A 15,768-nucleotide genomic window follows, 5' to 3' on the forward strand; every position below is an offset into this window, starting at 1 on the left:
TCTCTCTCTCTCTCTCTCACACACACACACACACACACACACACACACAAAATGGTTTCTAAATCTGCTTTGACTTTTCAACTTTAATCAGGAGCCTCCTTTACCCAACTACAGATGTGGGCTGGAAAAATCTTCTCTCACACCACTGGGTGGGGTGGGGGGGGTGAGGGATGGGGGAGGGGGAGGGGGCACAAAGGACTGAACCCTTTCAAGGCTAATTCAAATAGAGGGGATAAGGCTCACACTATCATAATGAAAAATCTCCCAAATATTTAGAAAACAATTCTGAAGATGCTAGAGAATATGCCCTAAATCTTCTCTGCCCATTATCAAATGTTTTAGAATAGAATATGATGAGGAAAACCCCTAATACCAGTTTGGTTTTTCAGTATACACAACATGGTAGTAAAATATAAGAAGAAATCATGTTCTGTCTGATACAGTTAGCCTCACTCAAAAAGCCTAGAGGAAAATAGCATCCATGATACTCTATTTCAAATAAAATTATAAAAGTTCATTTGCTTTACAAAATTACATTTCCATGGTCAACCAATTTTGTCAATAAGTCAACAGATAAATGAACTACTAACAATAATTAGAGCTCCCATTCACCTAGAACTTTAGGTTTATGAGATACTTTCCTCACAATAGCCCAATAAGGCAACTAAGTTGCACAGTGAGTACAGTACTAGACCAGGAGTCAGGATGTCCTGAGTTCAAATCCAGCCTCAGACACTTAGCATCTGGGTGATCTTGGGCAAATCACTTAACCTCTGTTTGCCTCAGTTTCCTCAACTGTAAATGGTAATAGCACCTACTTCCCAGGGTTGTTGTAAAATATTTAGCACAGTGACTGGCATATAGAAGGTGCTTAATAAAAATTTATTTCTTCCTCAACTGATAAATGATCAAAGGACATGAATAGGAAGTTTTCAGAGGAAGAAATCCAAGCTATCAATAGTCATATGAAAAAATGCTCTAATTCACTAATAATAAGAAAAGTGCAAATTAAAACAACTCTGCGGTACCAGCTCGTACACATCAGATTGGCTAAGTTGACAAAAAAAGAAAATGACACATGCTGGAGGTGGTTGATTTGCCCCCGGTCATACAACTACGAAGTTTCGGCTGATACTCAAACACGGGTCTTCTGACTAGATCCAGTCTTCTTTCCATTACACCACTGCTTTCTAATTAGAAACTATTAGAATACCATTTGCTATTGATTAGTAAAACAGCTAACTTTTCAAAAATAAGAAGGAAGTGGTTTATTTTCAGAGGGACATTAAGATCGTCATTATAGTTTGTTTTTGCAAAATATACAAAAGGGATCTGGTAAATTTGAACTATTTGTTCTTTCTATTGATAAGTTTGCTGTGTTGAATGTATTTTTGCCAGATGCTAGTCTCCTTCCAATCCATATTTACCCAAATTCTGATCTTTTTATATGGTTAAGGTTTGTTTAAAAAAAAAATCTTTATTTTTATTCAGTACTTCAAAAAGACCCATGATTTCATCATTATGAGTATTCAATCCACCAACAGAGGAATGGCAATCCCTCTACACCTTAGCAGGCACTTAGCATGATTTGCTATGACCAAAAGAATTCATTAATCTTCCAATGATGAATCTCTCCCAATTTAGCTAGGCTAGCCTCCAGATGGCAGACATAAAATTCATCACCAAGCTTTTACTGGAAGACTTTACAATTTAGTACAATCTACCTAGAGTTTATGTACCTCTGGCATAGCCTTAGAGAACCCAAAGTAATCACCACACTATTATAAAGCATTGGAAAAGGGTGTTAGTAAAAAGAATTTTGGCTCTTCAATTAACAGACTGCATTAGGACCACAGTTTGTGGAAAAAGCACAGAACTCAGGAGCCAATCACGTTTCAAAACTGGTTGGGACATCAGTACCAACTCAGAATAACAAGCTTTTGCAATTCAGGAATAGCAATCATCCTGGACTGGAACCAGTTTACTGCATCTGACCTCCACAGACAGCAGCCTACAGGGCAGTCAAAATGTCCTATTGAATGAAAAGGCCCTACACAAGCAGGGATTAGCAGGCAAAGGAGCAGCCTTGTCATCCACTAAAGCTTTTCTAAAGTGTTCTATGTATTGACAAGCAATGTGGTCCAGTAAATGGATCAACAGGTTTATCATTAGAAGACCTGATTCCAGAGTTTACTCTGTGGAGCGACCAGAAGCAAGTCCTTTCCCTTCAGGAGGCCTGTTTCTGCATCAATCAATGGGAATCACAGTACTTGTACTACCTGCTACATAAACCTTAAAGTATAAGGTAAATGTAATTCTACATTATTAATGCTATGAGAAAGAACAAAAATAAATGCTAACTGCTATAATTTCTAAAACAACATGACTGACAACTTGAATTCAACACAAACTGATGCCCCAAGAGAAAAAAATCTCCATAGAGCAGTTCTTAACCTTGAGTTTGTGAACTTCTTTAAAAATATATATATTTTGATAACTATTTCAATGGTTTCTTTGTGATCCTACATATTTTAAGCATTTAAAAAGATCATTCTGAGAAGGGGTCCATGGATTTCAGCAGATTGCCAAAGAAATTCCTAACACAAAAAAGATTAAGAATTTTTAAAATAATCTAGCATATCTAACTGCTAGCTTTCTTGTTTTTCCTCCAAATCACTCACTGTGTTCCTACAAAACCTTGTATCCCTTATCAGCCCTTCGATAACAAATATCAGCAGCCATTTTCCATTCAAATATGTAATATGCTATTAGTTTTTTTTTTTCAAAAATTACTTTGATTCTTCTAGAAAGTGACAAAAAGTTAGCTAAACATGCAACTTGCTATCATTGCTTTAACCAACCAGAATACTAAGGAACTAGAAATATTTAAACTAACATATAAGTAATTACTATAGAAGACTTCCTGATCTAATATTGTCTGTTCTAGATCCTACCATCTCTTTCAGTTCTAACATTCTTTGTTCTACTTTCTAATATTCTATTTTTAAAAAAATTTATTAAGTGCCTACTATGTGCAGGGCACTATGCTTGATGCCATGAAAATAAAGATGAAAAACAAAGCAATACCTGCCTTCATGAAGCTTGGATTCTAAGGGGTGTATAGTTGCAGAGCAAGGGGTTGGAGGGAGACTGATAGGCAAATAAGCATGGCTTCTTTCAACTTTAACCTTCCAATGTCTAGGGTCTGTTCATAAACCAGAAAATTCTATAATTAAAAAAAATAATATATTAAATGAGCAGACAGCAGCTTGATGGCACAGTGAATAGAGCTCCTGAAATCAGGAAGACATCTTCCTGAGTTCAAATCTGGCCTCAGACACTTACTAGCTGTGTGATCCAGGTACTTAACCCTGTTCACCTCAGTTTCGTCATCTGTAAAATGAACTAGAGAAAGAAATGGCAAACCACTCTACCATCTTTGCCAAGAAAACTCCAAGTAAGGTTGTGAAGAAGTCAGATACAACTGAAACAACTGAACAACAAACAATAACAAAATGAGCAAAAAGAAAGTGATCCTATTGATGGAAGCACCAAATTACTTTAAAATACTAATAGTAAATGGAGACTTCTTGAGCTCCAGAATGCATAAATCAATAGGACTGATTATAAGAAATAGATTTCCTATGAAATCCTACTTTACTTAAGCATAACACAATCTATCAAATCAATCCACTTACCTTTCTTGAGGCTACTGTACTAGAGATTCTGGATTTCTTACAAACAAAAGTTTCCAGGTAATAAATAATTTATCATATGCTACAATCAGTCTACAAGCTTTTGCAGCTCTGATTTTCCTAATCTCTTAATAAATGTTATTTATGATAGCAGAGAAATGTTCATACTCCCTAAAATATAACCTACAAGCCTTTTTTTTTTTAAGACCACCTAATAGTCCACCTAATAGTGCTTTGGCACATATTAGATTGGGTCAATTTAAATGAACAAAGCTTCTTCCTTTTAACCACAAATATCCAATATAGCAATCACTCAATACTTCACACTTCAATAGTTCTAGAATCCATGATTTCATTATATGTCGATTACCGATGCAGATTGTAAGACCGCTAGGCTATTGTAAACTATCTTTATAAAAGTTACTGGGGTCAAAAAAATTCAACAGGTCTTGACGAACATTCTAGTAATAAGCCTCTATGTATTCAGCTACATTGATTCTTTGACAAGAGACCCACAGCCCATCAATTGAGCCTAGATTATAATCAACCTTCTGGACCTGAAAGAACATTTAAAAATTTTATTCTATTAGCAAGCTTTGAGAATTTTGAGGCCCCTTGACTCCACAATGAAGCAATAGAAGAGAACTCAGTGGCAGTTGGCAATCAAGAATATTATGCAATAGTTTTTACAAAATTAACACCAAAAAGGAAAACAAGTTGCATTGGTGTTTTCACAAAATGCCTATTTTGCATGGCTTCTTCACTTTGTGCTGATCCATAATTTTCACCTAAAGATCTACAGAAGACTCTTAAGCTAAAAAGGTCCAAATGCAATCTGCTTTTCCCCAAGCAACACAACATACTCTGTACTAACAGCACCGGCATGGCACATGTACAAAACTCGGCACCCTGCGGTTAGGCAAACCGCCTTTATATTTTCTGTCTGGCAGCAATCCATTTGCGTGTCTGTATGTTTTTACAAGTACTCTATGTATTTCATTGCGTCAGCTGCATTTCTTTGAGTTTTAAATGGTCTGGGACCATTTCATGAAATGTTCTATATCTTTATGTGGAAAATAACATACACTGGAAAACTATGCATCAGTCTAATATTTATATCTCTAGTTCTTAAACCATCATCCACTATTACAATTGCTAATTTCCAAAATGTCACCTCACATTTATACACCCCAATCAAAAATGCATGGTCATAAGCTGTGAACTTTTATTACAAAGATGTACTAGCAGAAAAACTGTGGCAAGGAAAAGTTTATTCTCAATGATAAAAAATTAACATCAATAAATGCAAGACAAATCTGCATGTCCTGGATTTTCTAAGATGGTACTGATCTGCAGAAAAGAAAATATATTTTTAACAAGGCTTTGCAAATGTAACATCCTTTGTCAGAACACATGTCCTGGTTTCTCGTTTGGAAAATAAATTAAGACACATATATACAGAAATCCTTTCTCACTAGAAGAGATAAAGTCTGAAACAAGATACCAGCATTAGGCATGACTAAGACAATTAGAAAATTAAAATTACTACTGAAAATGTATTCATCACATGCTCTGGCTCAAAAAACTTGGTTACCATCTGTATCAATGGAGGGCATAATCATATCAATGAAAGCACTGATCCTTTAAATATTAACATAATAAAATTTATATTAGTCATGATATGATCATATTTCCCCACCTTATTTTCCTCCTAGTCTTGTCACTATCTACAACTTATTTCTTATTTAAATGATAAATACTTGCAGACTTGAAAATCTCTCAAGAAAATACTTTTCAACTGAAAGTTTGACAGTTCCCACTTCTTGCCAACAAGCCCCAGAGTATCACTTAACCTTTGGGAGCCTTAGATTCCTGAATTTGCAGCCTTCATCCCTTACAGATACAATAGATTACCTCCAGCACAACAGAGTCGCCCAAAGAAAAGACAATTCGTCTCCCCAAGTACTTTGCCAGTACAAAGAACAATGGTTTTTTTCAAATTTAATGTAGGCATTTTCACAAGACATGATTGTATACCCCAACTTGACCTAAGAAAAGTATTACTGTACTTAAAAAGATTAGCTTTTCCAGAGCCCAAAAATTGAGGAAGAATTCAAAATTTTTTTTGGATAAGGGGAAAGTTTTTCATGTTATTTCAAATTTGCCACTCTTCTAACATGCACTTTTAGACCTGTAAGATGTACTAGAATTTGCCAGAGGATGTTTAATTAGTAGAAAAAGAATTTGGGCCAGATATGCTGGGTAGGTGCTATAAATTATTTTACACAAACTCCAAAAACCCCAAGTTTTGCCTTAGGCTTAAAGTTTCTGGAAAACATGGCAGACACTGTTCCCTTGCACCAGAAATGCAACATTAGGCTTCAGTAGATACTTTTGAGGTCTAGTTTGCAGCTCATTAGCTACGTTATCTATACATCACTTCAAGTTTTTGCTCTTGCAACTACATTTAAGCAAAGTAGTTTATTTTAAATAAGAAGAAATGCAAAGATTCTAAATTTTTTTTCTTCATTTGGGTTCCACATAATAATGAGAATTAATTTTGGGTATGTGCCATCCATCTATCTCATTTTGTGTACACACTGTAAGAACTAAGGTTCAATTCTGGCTGCTCAGGTAACAGACTAGATGGCCTCTGAGTTCTTTTCCAACTTGGATATTCTACAATTCTGAAAGCACACCAAATCATGTCTACAGTAACTTTAAAATTGAAACATCACAAATGTGACTAATTAAAAGACTTACTTTGGCTTAAAAAATGCCAAGTATCAATTCAGAGACCATCACATTTAACACTGCCTTTGAGTTACCAAAATAATGTGTCAGTCATTAAGACAGAATTTAACGTGTGCAAGGCTGTGTATCACAGAAAACCTATCCTAACTGCTCCTCTCAAAAGGCAACACAAAAAAGGATTTTGGAATTAACTGCAGACTATAATCTCGTTGTTCAATTTCATGGCATTTAAGATACTATCTTCCCTTCCCTACAACCTAAATACTAATCAACACTGTAGCCCGATTTAATTTTCCAGATGAGAGGATGAGAATACACTGCAAAAGGTTTATAAGTCTGTTATATTACTTTTTGAATCATCACGGTAATATCTGATTTTATAAACACAAAACACATACACACAAAGTGCACACCTACAGAAGCTGTGTATTTCAGAGGCAAGCTCTTTTATAACCTTAAGTCTCTAAAGCTTTATATGTGAGATTAAACTTTAAAATATTTATTTAAAAGGAAAAAAACAAAAGTTAATTTTTGGTAGGCCAAAAACAAAAACTTTTTTGATAGCAAGACAGAAAATTGCAACAAACTGTAATTATGCTAATGAAAACCATCAAAGAAACTGAGCTACAAAAATTCGGCTTTGTTTACTCTAAATTGTAAAATGCCCAGATAATTAGTTCAGTCTCAGTAAACAATCACAACTCTTCTAAAGATGGATCCTTTTTATAAACTTTAATTCTCTAAGTTTGGATTATTAAGGAGTTATATATTTCTTGAAGAGGCATATTTATATTGCTTTAAAAGCAAAAAACAAAAAAAAAAACAACAAAAAAGCCAAGAATGAAAAACCTAGTCAGTATTTCTTTCTGTTGCCTTTGATAACTCAGCTATCTGAAGAAAAGTAGTAAAATACATGCTTTGCCTTCCTTTTTAGACTAAGTCCCTAGATACCAGACAGGGTTATTATGACAAAATCCAAAATGCTACATATCTGAACGGGATCTATTATTGTCATTATTATTATTCTAAATAATTACTTCCAGCCTCTAAATACAAATTCTCCCCTTCTCTAACTTTCCCGCAACAAAACAAACAAACAAAAAATCCATTCCCTTTAATTTGTCCACTTAAAATAGGTAAATATTTTATAAGATTGTTTTAGGGGAAGTCAAAGTGCCACGTAAATATGAATTATTACTATCATACCAATTATTCCCAGTTCAAAATTCATATTCTTAATAATCTACTTATGACAGAGTAAATTACAAAGCATTTAAATGTATATTCAGCAGCTACAAAAGAACAGTTGTATCTTTTTAAATATACATCCTCACCCCCCCCAAAAAAAATTCTAGGCCCCAAAGCAATTTAAAATCACAAAGAATACAGCAGATATAAAAATATTTGGGTTATTACCAATCTGAAAAATCATGTGTTTCCACACGAGCTCTTCTTTTTATATTTGCTCCAATATCAGCATTTCAGATATATTGCTATCTACTATTCAATATTACAGTTAACCTAATATCTTAAGCATAGTTAACAAGCTTCCCAGATTGTAAGTATACAGACAATTATTGAATACAGGAACGCATAGAACCCACCTCAGCATGGTATAAGCAATAGCCCCATTCATGTAAGAGATTATTCTTCAAAATAACATATTCTGCCTTTCAGACATATTCTGCCTCTATGTGACTATTTATGCATAAATAGCAGACACTGACCTATTGTTTTCCGTAGTTGGAGTTGTTATGAATGTAGTACAGTTACCAATTAAGTGAATCAACAAGTACTAAATACATCAGCTATTGTACAAATAATGAGCCCGTTGACATTAGGCAATAAAATTCGGGGGGTGGGGGGGATGTTCATCTTTGTTTCCTGGGCATGTTGATGGATTTTTGATCTGTGAATGCCAAAAAGATTACTGATAATTTGAAACATTTTCCATAACCCCTTTAGTCTCAAAATGGAATGGGCACCTCACAATTCTCTAAACTATATGCTGAATAAGTCCTGACAAGTTATACTGAAAATGGAATGAGGAAGAAGTTGCAAGAAGAATTAAAAAAAAAAAAACATAAAAAGAATGAGGGCAGTAGGAAAGAAATAACACAAAAACTGACCGGGGAATATGTTTATGTAGATGTCTTTGTACTGAAATATTTTCAATAAAAAGCTTAGGTTTGGATATCTATTCTTACAGTTTACATATTTAGAAGGGATATGTTTCTTTAAAAACTAATATAAACCTTGCTACTGATTCCCAAATTTTATCATATTTTCAGATAAATGTGTATGTGTTTTTTTTCAAGTACAAACTTTTTTATTTTGTAGAAATGTGTTACAATGTGTTCTGTACCTTAAGTTTCAATTTGCTTTCTAGATGAACTCTATTTTTCCCACTCACTTGATGCCAATAACAATAATGCAACACCATTATGCCTACTTGTAGTATTTTAAAACACAGAATATCTATGGCAAAGAGGGTCTTAAATCATAGCATACTAGAATATGGAACATCAGAAGAGGACAGGACCTTGGAGATCTATTTAGTTCTAACCCACTCATTTTATAATTACTATAGATAACTTAACTCAATTGACAGCTGTGTCCCTCATGTGTTATAAACATAAAATCACTGCATATGGTTATTTTAAATAGATATAACATCTGTCATATGCTTAAGAATAACAGTAAATTATTTGCACATATATATACACATACTTTCATACTAGATAGCAAATACTATATGGAGTCTTATTTCACATCACAAAACAAAATGCATTGAACACAAGGTCCACGTCTATTCATCATTATAGCTACCTCAATGCCTTACATATAGTAGGCACTCGATATATGTGTTCAGTGAATGAACAAACCCTATTCATCCACATCATTGAAAAGACAACTCAAATAATAACAATGCTTAAATTTTACAAAGTTTATGCTTTCACATAACTAACATTTCTATAATACTATGAGGTTTACAAAGCATTTTCCTTATATAACCCAGTGAAATATGAAATACATACAAATATATGTGTATATATATGTTATAAGGGATGGTTCTCTGGAAGGCAGTACAAGGAGGGACACTAGGAGAAATGTTGATTATGTAACACATGTGTATATGTTATATGTATATATAACATACACACATTATTGTGTTAACAAATAACATGTTATATATACTATATTTGTCTATCTGATAAAACAAATAGGTAGTAAAAGCGTTATGGTACTTGTACTACACATAGAGAACCTAAGCTTGACAAGTAAAATGATTTGCATCTGGTCACAAAACTCGTAAATGTAAAGGCCACAGTTGAAATTCAGGCCTCCTGAAATAAAATCCAGAGCTCTTTCCACCTCACCAAAACTGTCTCATTTGATTCTACCGTCAAGTACAGCTATCCCCATTTGATAGATGAGAAAACTGAGACCTAGAATGATTAAATGACTTAGCCAAGATCACATGATTAGTCAATGGTATAATCAAAACCAAAAGCTGGGGCTTATTCTCAGTGTAGTGATCCACATTTTGCTCTTTCTTCAAAACTACAGTTAAAAACAGCCTCCAAGCTGGTTGTGTGGGGCAGCAAAAAAGCTATGAACTTTGGTAAGAAATCTGGGTTTAAATCATTGCTCTTCTGTTTACAAACTATGTAACCTTAGAAAGTTGCTTTACCTGCCTAAGCTTCAGTGTACTGATTTGTAAAGTGAGAGACAGGCAGAGATCCTAGGACAGAGGGTAGCATCCATTGTCCTTCCAGTCACCCTGGTGTGCCATCTCAGTATCAACCTAGCTTTTGCTCATTCCATATAGACAATCAGATGCCAGACTTTACAGTGTTTTTCTTTGTAACACTCACAGATGTCCCCTTCCCTCCATTCATATAACTACTGCCTTACATCAGACTCTCATCACCCCTCACCTGGACTCCTGCAATATAATTGGATAATTATTAATAAAAATGAATACAAATGCTAATACTAATATTAACTTCATATCTCTCTCCCTACTCTAATCCATCCTCCAGAATATTGTCAAAATGACTTTCCAAAAGTACAGGTTGACCTGGTTGACCTACCCCCCTCAATAAAATCTAATGGCTCCCTATCCTCTAGGATCAAATAGAAATTCCTTTGTTTGGCCTTTAATGCTCTTCACACTTGGTCCTTTCCTATCTTTCCAATCTTTTAATACATTGCTTTCCAAGAGGGACTCTAATACTCAAAGGATATTGACCAATCTGCTATTCATCACCCACAACACTCCATCTTGCTTTTCCAAGTTTTTACCCTAAACAAAGGCTTAAAGAAAAACACAACATGCCCACAAAAAATCAACTGGAATTCCTCAAAGAAATGACATAAGAGTTAAGAAATGAGTTTGAAGTAGTTCTTATACATGAAATGAGAGCTCTAAAGAAAAAAAAAATCAAAAGAAATGAGAGTTATGGAGAGCTTGAAAGAGAAATAACATCTTGGCACAAGGAGTACACATTCTAACCCAAGTAATAGACTCACCAAAAATTAGAATGAATCAAACAGAAGTTAATGACTCTTAACAGAGAAGAAGAAATATCAAGAAAAAATTAAAAAATTTTAAAAATTAAAGAAAATATAAAGTATCTCATATCAAATACAACTGACATGGAAAACAGGTCAAGGGTAGATAATTTTAAAATAGACGGATGACCTGAAAGCCATGACCCCCCCCCAAAAAAAGAAAGAACTTGGATGTCATATCTCAAGAAATCATGAAAGAAAATTGTTCCCCTGCAATCCTTTCCTCTGATTGCCTCATTCCCACCCTACCCCCTCTAAACTTCTTTATAGGGAAAGTGTCCAGGCCAGCCATGTCTTCATCCCTTTCCAGGGTCTCCTGGACTGCTGACTCTCTGAACTTTCTCTACCACGTCTCTGCCATGGGTAACTTCCCCACTCCCTTTTCAGCGTTTTTTTTAATGTTGTCTTCCCCCATTAAATGTAAGTTCCTTGAAGGCAAGGACAATTTCTCTGCTTATATTTGTACTTCCATTGTTTAACACAGTGCCTACCACATAGTAAGCACTTAATACATGCTTGTTGACTTAGAATCAAAGGACAAAGTGAAAATAGAAAAATCCACTAGTCACCTCCTGAAAGAAATGCTAGCAACACTCAAATTTCAGAGTTTCCAGATCAAAGAAAAATACTTCAAAATGCCAGAAAGATTCTAAGTACCGAGAAGCCACAATAAGGATCACACAATGTTTAGCAGCCATCATTCTAAAGCAGTGGAGAACTTGCAAGATGGTATTTCAGAAGGCCAAGAATATGGGCTTATAACCGAGAATAATTTACCCAGGCAAAAGTGAATAAAATCCTATCCTACTGGGAACTTGGGCAGCTGGGTGGCACAGTGGATAGAGTACTGGGCCTGGAGTCAGGAAGACTCATATTCTTGACTTTAAATCTGGCCTCAGTCACTTACTAGCTGTAGGACCCTGAGCAAGTCACTGAATTCTGTTTGCCTCTGTTTCCTCATCTGTAAAATGAACTGGAGAAGGAAATGACAAACCACTCCAGTATCTTTGCTTGAGAAAATCCCAAATGGGGTCATGAGGAGCCAAACATGAATGAAAAGTGACTGAACTGAATGGGACCTTTAAAATGGATTAATGAAATAGAAGACTTCCAACCATTCTTGAAGAAGAGATCAGAGCTGAGTAGAGCTGAAATGTAAATAAAGCAATAAAGAAAAACACAGAAAGGTAAATATAAATGAGCAATTTGAAAAGTGAAAAATAGGACAGTTAAGATGACACAATGGATAGAGTAGTGGGCCTGGAGTCAGGAAGACTCATCTTCCTGAGTTCAAATATGGCCTCAGACACTAACTATATGATCCTGGGCAAGTCACTTAACCTTGTTTGCCTCAGTTTCCTCATCTATAAAATGAGCTGAAGAAGGAAACGGCAAACCATTCTAGTTTCTTTGCCAAGAAAACTTCCAATAGGGTCAAGAAGAGTCAGAAACAGGACTGACCAACATCAATAACAATTTGAAAAGACTTTATAAGGATGAAGTGTTTGCATTCTAACGAGGAGTTGGGTTGGGGAAGGAGAGAATGATTCAGGTACCACGATATGGGCAAAGGTTGTAAAGGAAGTGAAATAAGATGGAGAACTTGAGAGTGGTTTTGTTATGGTTTAATGATCTCAAAAGGAGAAAAGAAAGGAAGGAGTAAAAGGATATACTAGGGAAGAAAAACAGAGGAATAGAGGGTAGTGACTTATCTCACATAATCAGAGAGAACAAACAGAAGTCTATACCAACAAGGAAGGGGTAGGAGGAGCATGAATCATTTGAACATGACTGAACTGATTCAGTAAAGTGAGCAGAAACAGTAGAACAATTTATAGTTCAATATTATAAAAGTGAAGTATTCTATAATATGTAAAAACTCTGAACAACTCTGATCAATTACGATTCTAGAGCACTGATAATGCAGAATGCTAGCCACCACCTGACAGAGATGACAGACTAGATATATAGAGACATGCATTCTTAAACATGGCCAATGTGGAAATGTCTTTTGAGTGAGTATGCATAGTTATTCGAGGGGTTTTATTTTTCTTTTTTTTTCCCCCTCCTGGAGAGAAGGGGGAGGTGGAAGGGAGACAGCATAGATGGTTGTTAATTGAACAAATATTTAATTAGAAAAATAAGCTTCACAAAGGTAGAGCTCCAAGTAAAATGTTACAAAAACAACTTCCCTTCTCTGGATTTCTGTTCACTCATTTTTGAAATGAAAAGGGTTGTATCAGATGACTTTCAAGGTCCCTCTCAGATCAAAATTCTAAGATTCTATATCTAATTCATTTTGGAATCAAAGACCCTAGATTCAAATCGTGACAGTGCCACTTTTGCCTGAATGATCTTGGGAAAGTAACTTAACTTCTCTGAGTCTCAGTTTCCTCATCTATAAAATGAAAGGATTAGATTAGATGACTCTGGGATCCCTTCCAGGTCTAAATCTGATACTACAAGGCTATATTATTATGTCATTGTGTTTTTTAAGTAGTAAATCAACCACACTGGAGCAATAATCATACTAAAGCATAGTGATATTCCCATCCCAGTATAGATTAAGTTGTGCCTTGATGAAACTGAAAAAAAAAAGTATAAGATTAATTTATACAAATAAAATACAATTTTCCCCATGCCTTAAAGTTATCTTAGAATGCTTTATCATCTTTTAAGACATATCTTCTATGAGCAGTGGTTCCTGACATTCAAAGCTAAATTTTCCCGTCCTCAACAACTGTATTAATGATCTGTAAACACTAATACATAAGGGAAGCTCAAGAATTTAAAAAAAAAAAAAAAGCCACACAACTCAGGAATAAATTAACCCTTGTGTTAGGTGAAAAAGTATTTTGTAATATATACGTGCTGATTTATGTTTTCTAAATAGTTTGTGACAGGTAAACTTGTACATTGAATAGAAAGTTGCATTAGAGCAAGGAAGACCTGATTCAAGACCTGCATTTCACACATACTTTTATGATGACACACCAATCACTTAAGGTCTCAGTGCTCTCTGTCAAACAACTCTCTAAAACCATAACAGCACTGTCCCTAAAATCAGAGAACTTGGGTTCAAACCATGCCTGATATATCTGTGTGGAATTAAGAAATTAAGAAAGTCACTTAACATTCCTAAACCCCAGTTTTCTCATTTATAAAATGAAGGAACTGGACCAAACGGACTTAGAATCAAAGGACAAAGTGAAAATAGAAAGAATCCACTAGTCACCTCCTGAAAGAAACACTAACAACCCTCTTCTAGATCTAAATCAATGATCTTATAATGTGTTACTAATTTATATCCATGGAGAGAATTCCATACCAGGAGATTCTTATGCCTCAATATACATAATAATACTCCCTCAAACACCCTAACTTTGCAATTACTCAACTTGCTCATGTTCCATGGCCTACTCCTCCATCTCTACCTCAGTTACACACAGAGATGCTCATACTCTTTTTTTAAATTTAATTTTAGTTTAGTTTTAAACATTCACTCATAAGATTTTGAGTTACCATTTTTTTCTTCCTTCCTCCTTCCCTTCCTCCCTCCCTAAGATGGCAAACAATCTGATATAGGCTACACATATACAATCATACTAAACATAGTTCCACATTAGTCATGTTGTGAAAGAAAAATCAGAACAAAAGAGAAAAACCAAGAGAAAGAAAAAGAGAGAAAACAGTATGCTTTGTTCTACATTCAGACTCCACAGTTCTTTCTCTGGATGTGGATAGCATTTTGATAGTCATACTCTTAACTGGTCATCATGTCTAGTTGTGCTTCTATTACATTCATGAATTCTGAGATTCCTTTATCTGATCAAAACCTGTTGTCATTCCACCTCTCCCTCTGCCTTGAATCCCCAAATCTATTCCTCATCATGATCACCATGATTGTATACAGAAATGTTTACTTTTACTAAATGCAGAATAATGAAAAAAATGTTTTGAAATAAGAAATAATAAATGTCACACACATGTACAGGGCTAGAGATTAGACCTGTGAGTTCACTGGAATAGAGAATTCCTTAGTGAGCAAACTCCATTGATTAATGCAGGTTGGCACTTTCTCTGCAACATATAGTCCTAGAGAGTTGCCTGTAGCAGTGAAAGATTAAGTGACTTGCCCATGGTGACACAGCCAATGTGTACAGTTGGCTCTCTATCCACTATGCTTCAATGTTTTTCCAGAAATATGTAAACATAAGCTATTATTAACAAGGTATTTTCCCAACTATTCTACAACATGTGAATGTTGTGACGTGAAAGGAGTTCCCTGAGAAAATGCTGACACCTACATATTTCCAAAAAAAAATTAAATATGAAACTATGTATCAGAAATTATAGCATATGTCATTTATCACATAAAAATAGATTGATTTCTTTTATTTTTCATTAGAACCAAATGATCCTCCAAACTAGAATCACAGATCTATACTCCATATTTCTATATAGTTCTAAGATTTAGAATTGAAAGGGACCCTCTGTCAAGCTTCAAAGAAAAGGAAACTAAAGCTTAGAGAGATGAAATGATTCTCTCAAGGCTATGAAGTAAATGTGAGTGGCATTTGGATCTGGCACTAGAACTCCGGTCTCCCAGCTTCCAATCCAATCCACCTTCCACAATACCAAGCTGCATCCCTCTAAAGCATACAATTCATTCTCAGAGCTTCACATCTCTAACCTTCCTATAATCAAGGCTTATGTGAAGTCCTGTAGTTTCTCCAATTGC

At 34.9% G+C, this 15,768-nt stretch overlaps 1 protein-coding gene across 4 annotated transcripts in view; it reads right to left on the reverse strand.

Moving 5' to 3' along the window:
* Positions 1-15,768, reverse strand: part of LOC114047022 (DENN domain-containing protein 1A-like) — a 702,955-nt gene that overhangs the window by 544,924 nt on the left and 142,263 nt on the right. The window lies entirely within an intron of this gene.

This window comes from Vombatus ursinus, unplaced genomic scaffold, assembly GCF_900497805.2.
Source record: "Vombatus ursinus unplaced genomic scaffold, bare-nosed wombat genome assembly UNPS02014786.1, whole genome shotgun sequence".
Taxonomy (NCBI): Eukaryota; Metazoa; Chordata; class Mammalia; order Diprotodontia; family Vombatidae; genus Vombatus; species Vombatus ursinus.